Below are 18264 nucleotides of genomic sequence, written 5' to 3' on the forward strand. Positions count from 1 at the left end.
GTTCTACAGATAAGATTGAGACAGAGGAGCACTGATCTTCCTGATTGTGATGGGTTACAAGTCCCATCATCTCCACTTATTGGTTGTGCTAACAGAGACCGATTCTCAGTCTTGAGACCAGAAATTTCCCAACCATGATCAAGAAGCAAAACTGAGTTTAATATTGCTTGGGTGCTACACAAAGAAATCAATCACATAAACAAATATCAATTTGCAAAGAGGAAATGTATACATCCATTAAGCCCCTTTATATCCAGAAGTCTAATCTCTATCAAGCAGAATGTGAATAAACAGGAGCATTCAGCTATTTTTCTACATTGTGAGAACATGCATAAAATGTGTTGGAAATAATTTACTGCTTTTCTGTTGCAGTAAAATCAACTACGACTCTCATAAGACCTTTGAGTCTTGCTACATTGGAGGAAGGAGAAACTTGTGAAGGCTAATAATTTCCACTTAACTCATTGTATATCACTTCTGAATAAACTTAAATGGCATTGGACTGCAGAATGTTTGCAACTTTAGGAATTTCATTGACATCCTGCTCTATATTCCTTTATGCTGTCAATAGGTGATTGGGTCAGATTCCAAAATTAATATTTTTTTTGTATTGAAGGGACCTGCCATATAGAATGCTGAGTAGATATACCCTGATGAGTTGTCCCCCTATATTTTACAAGCCTATACATGTTCTTTTTACAATGCGTGCATGGGAATATATTAAAGTGTTTGGTATATATTGTGTACAGAATGCCTGGGGGAATGCAGTTTAGTCCCAAATGATAGACTTCTTAGATTCCTTATTTTACTAGAAGATGTGACACCATTGAGCTTAATTCCCTGGAGGCTATGGATAGGTAACACTTATGATCCCCTTTAATATGGGATGTCCAAGCCACAATATTTTATCAGTCTAGAATGTATCAAATATATTTTCTAGAAAAGCATTTAAAACATGACTTTTCAAGACTAATATATTAACTGATTAAAGTGCACTTTTAACAAGTCCCAGGTGACTTCCCATCTAAACCGCAGAAGTCTATGATTACACATATCAGCATTGGGATTCCAAAATCCATTTAGGCTTCTTTTAAATGTTGCCTTTTATCAGAACCTGTTTGCAGTAACCATTCAAATAAATTAAAGACAGCTTGTAATTTCAGTATTCTCCGCACCCACCATCACTACAATTGGAAAAATGTTTCAAATGCAATCTTTTACTTGAGAGCACATCAGCTTTCTTATTCTCAGATTCTGCTGGCTTACAATCTTTTTAATTGTCCAAAGGACTGAAACAAATGGTCATGTTGATTTGGAATACAGAAGAGAAGAAACTGGTATACTCTTACCTGCTACAGTTCATTTTCCCAAACACAAATATTTCTTCCTAAAAGCTTTGGTCTTGATCTTACTTGCCTAGTAAACAAACTAATGGATCACAGCAAGGTCTAGTAAATCTACCTGACTCTTGCATGCTTCTCATTAGTGAATCCAATTTTCCTAAACCTATAGTTCTATATGTGACATTCTTATCTAGAAGTAAATAACTGCAAAATTTAGTAGTTTACTTCTGAGGAGGGCTTGAACTCAGATTTTCAGAGAGTAAGATTGAACCACTTTGGAAGAAATAATCTTGTAATATTCTTTCATACGTGTGTGCATAGTGTTGTAACAAAACAGTGAAGAAAACATGTCATAGCAACAAAATTAAATTTCCCACCCCAATGCCCTCCAAATGCACCAAACTAGAGTTCCCACCACTGTCAGCCATATTTGCTGAAGCTTATGAAGACTACAAAACGACATACCAGGGTGGGGAAGAGGCAGGATGGGGAACTTTTACTTAAATTCTAGAACAGCAACAATGTGTGGACTGCAGAGCTACTTCAACAGCTGACCTTGCCGTAACAAAAAAAAAACAAAAAAACACCTGGTATACATCTGTACTGGAAAAATTGATGCCACTTTCAGATTAAATGGCATAGCTTTCCCCTAACCAATTTGGAAGTTACAGCTTGGGAAGGAGAGAAATGTGTATGTTTTCTATTGGAAATCCCTCCTCTTCACTCTCAAAAGGGTGTGACGACTAATCACTTCTTTTTGCCAAGATGAACCCAGAGTCTTTTTCCAATCAAGGTGAACATCTTTAACAGCCAACTGCCTTGGCAGGATTGTTGTGTGACAGATAAAATACATAAGAACCTTGCCCCACAGTGGCAGTATACTGCCATTAACAGGGTAGAGAAGAAATCCTATTTCCAAGCAAAAATCCATGTAGTAGGAAGAACAGAAATGTTTTATAAAATAAACCTTTTATTATAAGATCAAAAAGTGGATAAGCAATTTGGCAGAAAAAGTTGCAGCACAAGGCACTAGAGAATCCCATGCCTGCATTAGGGTAATTCAGGCCAGAGGTGAGCAGCTCTGATGTGGGAGTTCAGTGAGCAGGTCCTTTACCAGAAAAAGGTTGCTGTGTCCTATGATTGTTTTGCCCACACACAGCAAACTCTCCCTCCAAAAACAAACACACTGAAAGGGGAATCCCAAAAAGAACTTTCTGAGCCTTGCTTAATGGAAAGGGAGGAATCCATTGTCCTGGTTCAAAATGCATCTGAAAAAGACTTCATTACTAGACATAATTTCAACAGAACATCTTTTGAGGGGTCCTTGGTGCTCTCTAAGCTTGCTTGTTTTCTTGCAGATGTTTCATTACCCTAACTAGGTAACATCAGTGCCGGTAGTAAGGAGTGCTGTTTGATGTAACTTTATATTCTGGTGCCTGTGTGGGTTTTTTGCACACGGCAATTTCAAACTGGTTCTTTTGCCCTGTTTATAGGGCATGAACCCATCAGGTTGTTAAAAGCTGCAGCACAAAATTCTTAAGGCCTTGCTTGGAGGTAAGCCAACCCCAGGGAAGTTTATTTCAGGATAAACATGATGAAACATACAGACCTATATTTATTGTTGATTTCCTATTGCAATCAGTCATTGATCGTACTGGAAATTTTGCTAAATTCAGAAAGACTTCGCTAAAGTTTGCAGTATTCAAATCTGATCCAGACAGCATCTTTCTGTGTGGGAAGAAGATCTATGTGATTTCAAATGGAGACTTCCTCCCAAGTTGGCCACTGGCAAGTTGGCTGCTGTTTGAGTTCTCCTAGACCCTTCTTCCAGTGGAAAGCGAACATCTCCAACCTAATGATTTTCTGATGTTCCAATTCTACTTTAGCCATATTAGGACTTACACTGTAACACTTTCCTGCCTGACACAAGCTGACAGGAAAAGGTTCTGGAGTTTAGGACTTGAAGCCAGTAGGCCTACAACTCTTGAATTGAAAGAATATATGCCTTCATACTACATAGCTACAGAGGTGGTATTCAGCAGGTTCTGACCAGTTCTGGAGAATCGGTAGCAAAAATTTTGAGTAGTTTGGAGAACCGGCAAATACCACCTCTGACTGGAGATTTTACAGTATCTTTCCCCTGCTACACCCACCAAGCCATGCCCACAGAACCGGTAGTAAAAAAATTAGAACCCCATCACTGCATAGCTATACTTAAGGAACAGCCCCACTGGTTCAAACTGCCTATCCTTGTGGGGTTTGCCATGAAAACTGCTTCTGAAGCTGGTTTATCTATAACTGGGGTGTCAAACTCACGTCATCACAGCAGTCTCATGTGACGTATTTTGACTTCTCCCCCCTTCACTAAACCGGGCGTGGGTGGCCAGCACGTGACGCATCTGGCTCGCAGGCCTGGAGTTTGACAGCCCTGATCTATAGCTAATGAATTCCACTGAAGGAACCATCAGAAATCAAACATCACAAGTACAACTTCCATGGCAACTTTTGTGCAATTACATTTTTTAATGGACTATACTTTTATATTCTTAAAAAAAAACTTTCAGCACATTTTGAGAAAGCATAATGAAATTTTTATCCATCATGACCCTTTAAAAGCTTAAACAGGAAAAACAAGTTATATTCTGGAATATGAAGTTATCAGGAGTTATAAATACCATAATAAATAAATGAAGTTATTGGTTTTTTTCAGGGTCATATACAAGGACAGCATACAATGATCAAAGAGTAGCTGGATGTCATATAGGATGATCTGTGCAGGTATAAATAGCAGATAAGGAAAGGTCCTTGCCACTTGATCCTTTCACTGGAGATTAGACTCACTGAATTTCAAAATACAAACAAGTGCTCCTTTACTGAGCTATTGTGAGATCAGTTCAGACAACATGCTAAAGTATGGTTGGCTTAATCCAATTATTGAGTAAACCATAAGGATGCACACAGCATGTTAAATCATAAACCCTGGATTACAACAGCTAAGTTTCTACAACATGCAAAATCCAAAGTATATTTCAGATCTGAAAATCGTGTGAACCAGATTTTTGACAAATCTTTTAAAAAATTAGATAAAGAGCTAGTTTACAACTTGAATCAAGGAGAGGGAGTTTGTTTTTTTCAGATAGCATTGAAAAGAGAACGGTGTGGCAGGTTTGCTGCTCAATGTCACCTGAAATAACAAAGCTGCTTTAAAAGTAATGGGTCAGAAGCTGACCCATTATCAGCAATTCATTTGCCAGTTCAATCAACTCTTCCACAAGAGGGAGGCACAACACCATCTTGTCCTTCATCTCAGGAATTCACGTTGAAAAGCTTCCCAATTTTGCATTTGCTTAGGTCCAGGAGCTTCAGAAAAAACAGCTGACTGAGGGAAATACAATTCCACTTTTCAAGTAACTGAGTGGTATCACCCAAAAGGAGGCCAATCTTTATATTGCCCCAGGGAACCAGGCACGGAATTGTAGTCTTGTTTCTGGAAGGCAGATTCTTGTTAAGCATTAAGAAAAACCACCTATTAAGTAATTTGTCAATGGAACCCATTACATGTACCTTATGATCACTGAGAGCATTTGCACCAAGACAAATTCCTTGTGTGTCCAATCACACTTGGCCAATAAAGTATTCTATTCTACTAAGGAAGATGAGGAGATCCCCTTGATTGCATTTCTTCAGATCGAGATTGGAGTTTGGACCAATGAAACAAACAAAATGTTAAAAACTTACAATATTTATGTAGTTACTTATCAAGCACATCTAAATTATGTTAAAGTAACCAAATCTTTAAAATCCCCAAGGCATGTCACAGCTTTTGAGTAACCCTAATGTTTGGAAATTGAAAGTTGAAAAAATTGACATGCCCTGAAACATTAACTGACTTTTCCAACTCTGATTCCTGGGCAGTGTTAATTCTAAATTAAAAAAGAAGTACAATACCCACACCAACACAAACTCCAACATTCTAATGCAGTGCTGCCACCCAAGCATTTATTTGGGGGGGAGGGGTTGGGAGGGTTGTGTCTTACCCACTATGTCCCCATAATGTGCTTGTAAAGTAGATTGAGCTAAGAGATAGTGGCTAAAACCCTTGAGTTTTATCACTGAGAGGGAATTTTTTATTTATTTATTTATTTGATTTGCCAATTGTTTACAAGATAATAAGTATAAGTGTATACATAGTTGTGAATACATGAAATGGGTACATATAAGAAAAATAAAAGAATAAGAGAAACAATAGGACAGGGACGGTAGGCACGTTGGTGCGCTTATGCACGCATAATATGTGTATAGGGTTTTCCACCTTATGTCTTACAAAATTGTTCTGCTCTCCAGGCATATCCTTTGATCCCTATCAGTAACTGTTAAGAAATGTAGTTCAAAACCTGTGGAAAACACCATGTTGCCTATCTATACTACACTATTCTAATGCCAGCAACACAATAAATTTAAAAAACAGCATAATATCTAATACATTTGCATAACAGAATCACCAAGCTAAATGTAGCCTCCCAGCCATGGATAGTAGCTTGCCAGGAGCTTAATTCAGACCATGTATTTATTCACTCACTTGCTTTGTCCTGCATGATGAAGTTACATTTAGCTTGATGGGTCACACATCAGACAGATCTCTGATTCAACACTTGGAACTGCCTGTTTGTGCTTCCATGAAATCTATCTTAAAGAATATTGTTTTTATTACCTCAATATCAAATTGAAACTCAGGGTGATAATGTTGACCTCAACATATTCAAACCAGAGATTTAGAATTCTCCCTAAGTATTTGTTCCTGCAACAACTGTGCACCAACATTATAAAAACTAGTGCAATTGCATTTATAATGGAAGAATATGCTTAACTGCCTTTAAGAAACAGCTATATATCCAAATTCTTTCAAAAAGAGGTTTTTAATGAACCAGGTTAAGCCTTTACCTGTGTATTTGAGAAGAATGCTGACATACATGTATTACAATTAAAAGTGCTAGTAAAAAACTTTTTATGATATAGTTGTTTCAGGCTTAAGTTGGGTCCATTCAGAGGTTTTTGCCTACAATTCCCATCATACCTAATAATGCTCCTGAAACTATACCCAAAGTATCCAGGCAGCTTCTGGTTCTTAGTATTGGCAATTGAGGGGGAAAATCCAACTTGCTTATATATTTAATTACAGTTCAGTCCGACAGAAATTGCCATAGAAACTTTCAATTGTAGAATGGTGTTAACTTCTCCATATAGCTAAAGAGTGTGATGTAAAATAAGAAACAGTTGATTGTGGTACGGCAGATGTTGGATGAGAGTCCTTCTCTTGGCTGTACTCCTTAAAAACACCAGGAACTGTAGTTTAGCAAAGTGTGGAGTATCATAGCTTGTCCTGTGCCTGATGAATGGGAATTACTGCAGTTTTTTTCAGTCAACAACTATTTTCTATGTGTCATAGGTCAAAATGCAACTAGTAAATATTCCTAACCTGGACATCAATTGTAAGAATCTAATAAAGGAGAACATTTGTTGCTCAGGTTTCTAGGTCCTCTTTGAGCTGGGTAACATCATCAATGCAGATGATGTTACCTAGTTTGGGTAATGAAACGTCTGCAAGGGAACAACCCAGCTCAAGGGAGTACCAAGGACTCATAGTTAAGAATTATATAACCAATCAATTCCCTGTACCCCATCCACATTTAAATCCAGGTGTTTTTTTTTAATTAGCCATTCTAAAAATAACTAGATTATCAATCCTTAAAGGACTCCTTCAACAAAAGCAAAATTGTGCATTATCTTCAATACATCCCTGTGAGGCTGTTTATTCACTGGGCTGCATGGCTGAAAATCTGATGCAAATTTTCCTAAGTCAAAGGCCTGATGCACATAACCAACTTGCCTCACCCAAGAGTGGGCCACTGACCATTTCTTAAAAGCAGGAATGCATAGCACTATCTTCTACTTGCTTATGCAAACTCAAGTAATGCTTCATTTTACTGGAAGCAGACCTTTCCATGCTAGCTGTTGGCAGGAAAGGTACCTCCCGTCCCCTCCTCTCAATGGTCACTGCCTCTGCAGTGACTTTTTCTTAACAAGTTCACAAGTGGAACAATGAAGAACTGGGCTTTTCTTGTTTTGTACAAGTTCACTGATGGAACAAGTAAAGGATGTACTTTTTTAAAAAAAATGACAGAAAGAGTAAAACAGAAGTATTTTTATCCTTTTTTTTTTAACCTTCCAGAAGAATGTTTTTTAAAAAAAACCAGGAGCTGCAGTAATGGCAGCCTGAAGGCTGTTTTGAAGAGAGAACATCAGGCTTTCACCTTGGCCAAAGCTGAGGCAGAGTTTGAAATCCAGAAAGGGATTTCTTAAGCCAACCTCATTTTCATCAGTTTATGCATGGGAGACAAGCAGCTTAAGGCGGCAGTGCGGAAAAGCCTTAATATCAAAATTCTTGATACTCCTGGCACTCAACAGTTGTGAAAAATTGTTCAGTCTCTAACCATAGAGCACCTTTTCTCAGATCTGTGCAGCAGTCTGAAGCTACTAGGTACACTTGCTTTTACTTTTTTATTGAAATGTCTTTGAATATTAGTTTTTATTTATTTTTAAATAATTTTAAATAATGTTTATTTTATTTCTGTGTTTGTTTATTAAGTTTGTTTTCTGCCCATCTTGTTGCAAGGCGGCTTTGGGCAGCTTACAACATCATGTTAGCTAACAAGGGCCATACATTTGAGATGGGTAGCCATATAAATTAAACAAGAAAACAAATAAAAATGAAATGGCGCAAACATGCAACCTGTTAGAATCCAGTAACTTCTTATAACTAGCTCTAAAATCATTGCAAAAATAAGTTTATAAATCCATTTATGGATCATTATATATGACTGATGAATTATGTTCAGATTTTATTTAATTTGTACTCCTCTGTCATACCAGTGAATAAAATTAAACTGATATGGAAGTTATTGACATTAGGAGAAATCTATTAACTGTAGGAAGTTTTGTTAATAAAACCAAGTATGACATTAGGAGCTGTAGTTCTTCAATGTCTAGAGCTTTATGGATTGCCCAATGTAATGTAATCTTTCCTCGTAATCTCTCCGTTTATTAGATTTTATCTCAAACCCCCCCCCCTTTCAGTTCTACAATAATCTTAAGGTATGACTGGATCATACATTTCATCAAAGGTATTACAATATTCAGATTTTATTGTTTCTCCAGTGTCCAAGAGACATTTTTTAGTAGCAGTTGCTCAGCAAATCACATTTTTCTTCAAGTAATCCTCCCAAATTCTAAGGTTCTCGAAGAACAGATTTACTTCCTAAGTGCTTCTTGCCTGAAAAATGACTGGTAGAAGAGGATTGTCAGGTCAAGGGAGTAATCCAGACTTTCTCAAACAACAATACATTTAGATTACATTTTGTACATTTAGAAATTGAAGCTAATCTGTTTATAGAGACAAGGAGGGTCTAACTTTGCTTACTAAGAACTGCACCTATGTAACTTTTCTTTGTTCAAGGAAGCTGAGTGCTTCCAGATATGTTTGTAAGTACACAACACATTTTTCAAATCACAGTATAGCCAGATTTGCATAATTTGGTAAGCCAAAACCAATAGTCCTCATTATGGCTTAGTGCATACATCCTGCTAAAATCTGTGTCTGTAGTTTCATTAAGAAAGACCACATACCTTAAAGTTGTCAAATGGCCAAACAAACCACTTCCATTTTTTTAAAAAAGCTCAATTTTTCCTTTGAAAAAGGGAGAGTGAGATCAGGGACAAAATGTAATGGCTCTTTTTAAAAAAGCTCCAAAGGGCAAAGAGGATACATGTGGGTGACCAATGGGCCTAAATTATTCTTTCCAGTACTTGGGTCTGTAGCCCTTCTTGCAGCTTGCTTTCAATCTGCAGGTAAAACTAAATTGAGTTACTATTACAGATTTGTATAGGAAAAAAAATAGTTATAGATGCCCAGATCGTATGAAATTTCCACAAATGCAGCTTCTCTCATCCCTGTGCAACATGCTGCATTTAGCATAGTGCAACTGCCTCTCCTGGACTAAGTACGACTTGGACACCCTTTGGTGTGTTTGGCCTGTCTTTGGCCTGTCATCCCCTTCCCAGCATTGTGGGAATCACTGAGGGAAAACTGCATTTTGGATCTTGTCTTTTCCAGTTGGAATAAAATCTGAATCCTACACTTTAAAGGGATAAAGAGGACAGAATTGAAGATTTGCTCTGAGTAAAAGAGAAATTCTACTGAATTTGAGAAATCTTCATGCACATGGCAGACTAGAATTTCTATCTTGTTGAAGGCTGTAGCTAAAGGCAAACAGCACAACCCCAGTGAGGCATCTCTGTCATATGCCATTTCTTTTCTTCTGGGACTGCAACCTCTTTAACATTTATACACATATGGAATGTGACTGGGCTAATTATCGTCTTGGAAATTCTTGGCGTTTGTTGCATGACACTTTTGGCAAAAATCATGCACTTCGAGTTGCTCGGCTCTTATCTACTGCAACTTCTAATGTAAAACGGAGCAGAGGGAGATGCTTGGTAAATAAATTTCATGGCGCAGGTTTTACAAAGATTAGCAATGTATTTGAGCAACTGCTCGGGTATGATCTCTTCATTTTTTTTCCTTTAAAGCAGAGGATCTATATTTTGCAGTTACCTTTCCTGACTGTAAAGCAATCACGGAAAACTGCAGGAGGCCCCATAAATATGCAAATCACCGAGAGATAACTGGTTTCAATGGTTCCGCCTTCAAGTAGAAGGATGCCAGCCAAAGCACTTCCATTCTGAGTAATTTATATGTCAGTGGTGCCCCCTGCTGTATTCACAAGCTGTCCATGGAAGAGGAGGCAAAGCGTTATGTGAAAAATCCTCTTTCAAATCTAAGATCCATCAGTATTTTTGTCACAAAATGTTATTTTCAGAAGGAACAGAACATAAGTATAAAAATTGGCTTAGACCAAAATTCTAGGGAAGTGAAAAAGTACAAAGAAATTTACCAGAAGGACGTCTCTACGTAGTATGAAGTTATGTGAGGCAACTAAAAGCCCTTATTCAATCTATCCATTCTCTAATGTATGTTACGTTTATTTACAAGCTAATTTTCATTTGCATTTATTTTTTAAAAAAAACCAAGTCACTATATTCAGATCCCCAGGAAAGATCTATCATATATTATGATTGCCTTTAAATTACAGGTTCAGCCAATATATTTGCATTTTAACCTAGTCACCTTTAAGGTTGTCCTGGCTGTCCAGCCCTACAAGAAATAAAACTTCTTCCCCTTCATCTCACTATTTTTCTTTCTCTCTCTCTCTCTCTCTCTCTCTCTCTCTAATATACCTGCTCGTAAAAATCTAGCTGTATTTGCCCATGGCGCCATAATCTCATTACTGCTAAAACAAATTAAAGGCTATATCTTTTTATTTTTATAGCCCAAGACTGGATTGGTTGATTTTGGTCATTTGCTCTTGTATTAGCGAGAAATTTAAATAACACTTCTGTTTGTTGCCCTAATGATGTGCATATTGGAAAGACAGAATATAAACAAGAGACAAAAATTCTGAGCCATTCCCTTTCTCTGCTTTCCTCTGGCGAGCCATTAATAGAAGTTTGTTTGTCAAAATTAAATTTTGCAGGTCATTATTCCAAAAGATTGGAGGAGGTGGGGACACGCAGCATTTACACAGCTATCTTATCTAAGAGTAAAGAATATAAGCAGATTTGCAATAACTTTTGTCTCTGATGCTCTATAGTGCAGTGCTCATCACACATCAGAGTATCACAATAACATTCACACCCTTGACGGTCTATTGAAGACATAATATCCATTTTAAAAATTGCCTGAAATGTATTAACATGACAACAACGTCTAATAGATCAGGAGTCATCCTCCTCTTTATCAAATAATAAAAATTGTTATAGGTCAGTATATCATGTCATTTTACACACCCATCTAGGATTATTTTATGTGTATGTAGCTTTCTTTTTTTAAAAAAAAAACCCCAACATTACAGCTATGAACAAGACTGGGGAGAAAAGGATGGAAAGAGAATGACATTATATGATGCTTAAATATTTAACTTATAAACTCCCTACTAAGCACAGGCGCGCATGGGACAAAGGTAACAATAAACACTGAAAATTCTGAGTTTTTTTACTCTTCAAATGTATATATTGCCTTGTTCACTGTTGTTTGCTTAACCCTGGTCTGAATAAACCACAATTGGCTGGAACTGCACAATAATAATCTGCATAGTAAGCCACAAACCAGTTAATAGGACTCCAAAACACACTAAGCCAAAACTAAACAAGCCACATAATATCTTAACATATACATAGATCTACCTTGCTTTCTGAGTGATGGATAAGGTTGAAAGACTTCACAATTCTGGATCCTCCTTGATATCTACCACTGTTAAAAACATTTTGCTATAAAAAGGCATTTTTTTGAAGGCGGCATGAGAATCATTCCAAATACAGTATTTGGTTTTCATGTGATACACCTTTAGATTCAAGCAAGCACCACTAAAAATAAAAGGGGCAGTAAATTGAAATACCATTGAGCAGACAACTGGCATATAATTGTACATATCTACAATTATCATTTCCATGGAACAATAGGTGCATATTTCTTCTTATGCCTTCTCAAAACTGGCATTTTTTCATGTATCTTCTAAGATGGTGCTCACCAAGTGATACATTTCAAGTATTTTTATATGGCTTTTTAGGGCTTTACCATCCCAAAGCCAGAGAGAATGTACTATTAAATTATTGTATCATATGTTAAGAATTATCTCATACATACATTCTCCAAGTATTATGGAAGTCCTGCGGAAGGATGTTCTATTGGTTCAGGCATTCAAATAGATTCTTCAAGAATATTCAGTGTAGCCAAAACTGTGTGTTTATAAGACCTGGACAAAAACTGTCAACAACTTCTCCAAATTAGAACTACTCTTGGAATAAAGTCCAAGATCTATGGAATGTTTGCCCCACTCCAAAAAAATCTGGTCTTTTCACTGTTATTTATTGCTATTTTTATTGCAGGTTTTATGCAGTATTTATTGCCATTCCTACAGCAAATTATTATTATTATTGCCTGGTTTATTGTGCTTTCCCTCCTATTGGCTTTTATACATTTTAATTGGGATCAATGTATTCTGCCCGGAGAAGCATGATTATTGAAGACCAGTAAATAAATACCAATATGCAGTATAACGATTGTGCAACTAAAGTTATATGAACTGGTTTTGTTTTGGTTTTTACCGCTCTTGAATATGTGAACAGCTGCACTTTGTTTTAGCTTCATTTTTTATTTAGAACCAAGTAAACCAAGTAAAGCAGAAGCACACTTTGGAAATAACCATAATGTGAGAAAAAGTAACTTAGTAAATTCATCAAAAATAGTTAACAATTAAAAACATAAGTTTTCCAAAGTATTTAAAGTGGAATGGCAAAATAAAATCCATCAGGGCAAACAAAACATGATTGCTCTCATACTTATATTCTAGGTGGAACTCCTACCTTCATTTTTCCATCCCTACCCCAAGTTCGAGTGCAAGCAACAATTAAGAGAAAAAAAGACATTGCAAGTTAGAATTCTCAACTTCTCTCTCTCCAAAGTAATGCCACCTACATCCTGTCCCTCACTTTTCAGAATTGCATACAGCTATTCAATCTAGAGGTGGCTTGATATTATCTGCATCTGTGAGCTGTCAGTAAGGGCTGCATATTAAAACATCTCAGCAGTTCTATGCAACTAGGATGATCATTTAATTCCAAATTCATTAACCCCTATTATGCAGTCCTCAAGTCTAACCTAGCATGGCTGGCATTTGATCTCAGAAGAGCTAGAAGTCCTTCTTTGGAATTGTATCTGGCCTGGGAATTTAAAAATGTTTAATGTAAATCATGGTAGTTGTTGATCTGTGCATTTGCATCTGTACATTTATTCAGGGGCAAATGGTATTAAAAATGGGGTCTGCTTGCAGAAATTCTAAAAGGAAGAGGCAGAACAAGGAAATGTACTGCATTCTAGTGATGCAATTCTTTCACAAACCTGAGTCATATTGCAAAAGATCAAAATCCATATGTATGCCATAAAAGGAAACCAGCCTGCACAAGCCATCTAAAGGCTGTCATCTAATTAAAAACGTTCTGGTTGATTTATTTATTGGTATGAATTTTAATGAAGATTGTGACCTGGCTTCCTCTTACCTTGGAATAAAACTGGATTCACATGTTAGGTTACAAGCCTTTTAATCATTGGTTGTTGCCTAAACCTCACTTCGCTTGTTCCATACCTTACACTAAACATTTAATCACTGTTTACACACCATACTAGCTGAGTTTACACACTGTGACAAGAGAGACCCAAACATTATGGCATAGCATGGTCTAGAAATTCCAAATGAAATGTGAGAAGTAAATCTAGTAAATAAAAGCATGAAGCCAATCTAAAAGCCTTGCAAAACTCAATGGGTATGTTTTTGAATTGACATGTGCAGACTTTTAATGTGCATAAATGGGTATATGAACAAATCAATAATGAATCATATTTTCTAGCAGCATCTCACAAATGTTTATGAAAGAAGTTATGCCATGATGTAACAGGTTCCTTTGGAATTCTCAAACCCAAACTTGTGCAAAAATGTAATATCTGCAGCTAAAACAGTGTAAAGAAAATTTCTCATGATCAAAGTCTTTTTTCCCCTATCAGATGTTAGTATAAAAATAGAACTCTTCAGTTCTATGTATTTGAAGGTATTATGTGTTCAACCTATTGCAGTTACTAAATCTTTCAGACCTAATCCAATCTAAAATGTCCAACTGGTAATTGGTGCCTAAGAGGAATCCAATTCATAAATATGTGGATTGTAACAGAACTGAATTGTACAGGTATTTCATACAATTTTTGTTTCCTAAGCATCTTAAATCTGATCCATCTATATACAAAACACACCCTTGTCATTCTTGCAACTTTCAGATGCCATCAACATATTCAGTGTTATGTGTGTGCAAGTGTGAGCATGTGCACACAAGTGAATCCTTTTTTTTCCAGGCACACTGCTAGAGAGAGATGTGAATGGTATCTCCCTCCATCCTTCCCCTCTCATTCTGTCTCTTTTAATGTAGCCAAATAACAATTTTAGCATTCAGATGAAGTGATTTCATTCTCAGGCTGCTTTTTCTATTAGATTTGATTTTGAGAAGCCCCAGTGGGTGCCTCCAAGGCAAAGAGCTATCTTTGAGGCAGCCACAGATTCAATAGCAGCCTGAGCTAACCTTGACCTTTGCCTCTAGACCCTGTTCCATCTGGTGCAAGCCTAGGGTATTTCTTCCCCCAGGCCGCAGCCGCCTCCTCCTTCTCCTGGCTTCACAGTCAACATTGATCAAGGCAGAATCCAATGCACCCTCCCCCCCTGCTTTATTCCCTCCCTCTCCCCTTTCTTTTTTATCCACAGGCTCGGGCAATGCGTGCAAAGAACACATTTCAATATATGGAAATGATTGAGTTTCTTATGCAACCATAAATCTACTTGTGATGTGATTCCCCCCTCACCTCTGAGAAATCTTCCTTTCTACCATTCCTTCCTCCTACAACCCCCCAAGTCTCCCTATAGGATTCTGTATTATAAGCTATTCATTATATACTTCCACCCCATCACCACTCGGGAACAAATAGCAAAAAGCTTTTTGGCAGGCAGAATTCACTACTGTCCAGCAAACTGCATTGCATTTCATTGCATTCATCCCACCTGCTCTAACCTTAAAGGTTTTTTTTGATATAATTCCACCATTGTACTTTGTTTTTAGAAATGCTGCTTGCTTGTTTACTTGTTTTAAGAACAGGGAATGATAAGAAAACTGTGAACCCAGTTGAAATTTTTTTTTTTTTAAAAAAAAATGCAAATTACGTATAATTTGATGTGGGCTCAATCTGCTAAAAGTCTTGTTTCAATGCTAGTGTATTATCAACTTGCCAACAGGACTGCAGTTTCAAAAGGAAGTCTTCAAGATAACCTGGCTTGTCCTCAAACAAGTATGCAAAAGAAGTGTACTTTCTTTAAAACCAGGCCCTCTATGTTAGGTGTTTAGGATTTCAGTTGAAGACAGATAGAATAGCTTATGCAGAATCTCAACTGGGCTGAATCCCAGGTAAACTTGTGCAGAGAAGCCATCAACAGGATGGAAACCTATTTACACTTACCTGGGAATAAAAGTCATTGAATTCAGTGGGCTTTACTTTGAAGTAGACACACAGAAAGCCGGACATCCATGTAAATAAAATTTTAATACTGAATCTACAATAAAAGAACGTTAAAAATAAATTTCTAAAATTGTAAGTCTACTGGACTCTAAAAGGAAGTCAAAAAAACACTTGATGCTGCTAAATAACAGTTTGAACAATTCCTGTTGCATTTTCACTGCCACGCAAGAATAAGAATACAACGTCGGACCCCGGAGTTTATCTGCAACTACTCGGAAAAGGTATTCTTAAAAAGAAATAACCTAAGTCCCAAAATATTCTGTATAACATGATAAAAAATTATCCCCATACAGCTGAACTCTCACTCATTTAGGAGGGATGAGAACGAGAATAAACAGAAGCTATTCGCGAGTAGCGGGCGGCCTTTAAAGGAGATAACCTCGCACCCTGCTCAGAAACGAAACGTCCGGCTCCCGATCCTGTCCCCAAATGAAATGCGCCCTTGCCTATATGAAAGCAAACCCAGCCTTACTCCCGAGGGAACACGCAGAAAGATCGCAGCCGTCCTTACTCGGGGATAAGCCCTAGCTTAAAAAAAAAGCCGGCGCCCTCTTCCTGGAAGAAGCAATCGGCAACGTTCGCTAAGATTTACTCCCGAGTAAACCCACTGCGCCAGGCTAAAGGCGCCCTCCGCCCAAGGTCAAATGGCAGCGACTTCTGAAGGGCTTCCTTCCGAGGAAAGGCGGGTAAGCTGGGGCTAAACAACCTCTAGATTTCTCTGTGAGGAAGACACAAAGGAGGACGGGCGAAGGAAGGTGGGAAGAAATTTACAAGCGGCTTTCGTGGCGAGCCCACCTGTCTCCGCCATTTAGCCTTCGCCCTCCTCCTTTCCGAGACCAGGCCGGCCTCACTCCTTCGTCCGCACGTGAAACACTAGTCCCACACCACATTTCCTCCTGGGAAATAGTAGTGTAAAGATGTAGTAGAAGAAAGGAGATAAGGGGGGGAGAGAGAGAGAGAGAGGAATGCGATGTCACGTGGGATTCACCCTGGCCGAGCGCAGCGGTGGAGGCGGCTGCAATAGCAACTCCTGGAAGAAAATTGCCTTGCTGGCCGCTTGGGCGCATTTCAATATATGGAAATGACCAGCGGCTTCCGCAATAAATCAACACTTCTGTCATTCTCCCCCCCCCCCAGCCCAATTTCTCCTTCACTTTCCTTATTTTCCTTCCTCTCAGATCTTTCTCACGCGCAAACACATCCCCCCCCCCTTTTTTTTGCTTTGCTCTGGAATTGCAAGCTGCCGGATCTTGGTATTTCTAAATTCCCATTTAATTCATCTTGACTGTGCAATTTGCTGCTGACTTTTCAGAGCCGTCGGTGTAACAGCCGCATTTTTATCGCCCAGAATGCGTGGCTATTTTTTTATAAATCATTATTCTAAAAGATTGCCATTGTTAAATGGGAGAGTTGCTCGTCCTTTCACGACTGCCTTAATTGCAAAACTTGCGTAAAGAGCGAGCTGCGAATTGCGGACCCACAACCGCAAGCAAAAATAATAACCATCATGTCGTTCTGTAATGCGTTGCGTTTAAAATATTTGCTCTACATTCCTGCGGAAGACAAGCTTTTCGAGACCATTTCATTTTACGGATTCGTCTTGCGTTTGGAGTGCGCATTTGTTTGCATGCTTTGAAGCGTCGAAAGGAGAGGAGGAGCTTTTTTTTTTTTTTTTTTAATTGCTGGCGCACCACACGGCTGAAGGCGGCAGGGACGAGGCCACTCTAACTTTTCCAACTGCAATAAACGCAACCGGCGTTTTGAATGGAAACGCTTTTCGCTGATCCTGGAGCCGCCTTCGATTGGAGTCGTTTTAGACTAACCGTTCGGCTCCTCCCCCACATCGTGTACTTAACGTTTAAATTGCTTTCATGGCTTCTGCTTTTCTTCACCGCTGACGCGAAGGCAACCATTAGCCTAGCCTAGCCAAGCCAGAATCGCGCGCAATATCAAGATGTTGATTTGGATTGGAAAGAAAAGGGACAGAACTTTAATAGCAGTTGGGCAGCTGTTCAAGAGAACAAAGAGGGACGTTTTGGATAATGAATGGGAATGAGAATTGGGAATGGAATAGTAATAGAATAGAATAAGCTGGAAGGGACCTTAGAGGTCTTCTAGTCTAGCCCCCTGCTCAAGCAGGAGAACCTATACCATATCAGATAAGTGACTGTCTAGTTCAGAGGTCTCCAAACTTGACAACTTTAAGATTTGTGGACTTCAACTCTCAGAATTCTCCAGCTGGCTGGAAAATTCTGGGAGTTGAAGTCCAAAAATCTTAAAGCTGGCTGGAGAATTCTGGGAGTTGAAGTCCACAGTCTTAAAGTTGCCAAGTTTGGGGACCCCCTGGTCTAGTTTCTTCTTTAAAACCTCCAATGAGGAAGCACCCACAACATTTGAAGGCAAGCTGTTCCACTGGTTAATTGTCCTCACTGTTAGGGAATTTCTCCTTAATTACAGGTTGCTTCTTTCTGATTAGTTTCCAACTATTGTTTCTTGTTCTGCCCTCTGGTGCTTTGTTGAATAATTTAGTGGCAATCCCTCAAGCAGTTCTGTGTAGTGGTTAAAGCATCAACTAGAAACTAGGTACAATCACTAGGACTCAACACTGACTTGAAGGCAATTCCTACCCCACCCCAA

General features: G+C 38.3%; 1 long non-coding RNA gene across 1 annotated transcript in view; it reads left to right on the forward strand.

Moving 5' to 3' along the window:
- Positions 1–18264, forward strand: part of LOC148132756 (uncharacterized) — a 43412-nt gene that overhangs the window by 6669 nt on the left and 18479 nt on the right. The window contains exon 2 of the long non-coding RNA XR_015748795.1: positions 2837–2897. This is a non-coding gene — a long non-coding RNA (uncharacterized LOC148132756). The remainder of the gene's footprint in view (positions 1–2836; positions 2898–18264) is intronic.

Source organism: Notechis scutatus, chromosome 1 (assembly GCF_049901735.1).
Source record: "Notechis scutatus isolate UNSWTSFEM ecotype Mainland chromosome 1, rNotScu1.2, whole genome shotgun sequence".
In the NCBI taxonomy this organism is placed as follows: Eukaryota; Metazoa; Chordata; class Lepidosauria; order Squamata; family Elapidae; genus Notechis; species Notechis scutatus.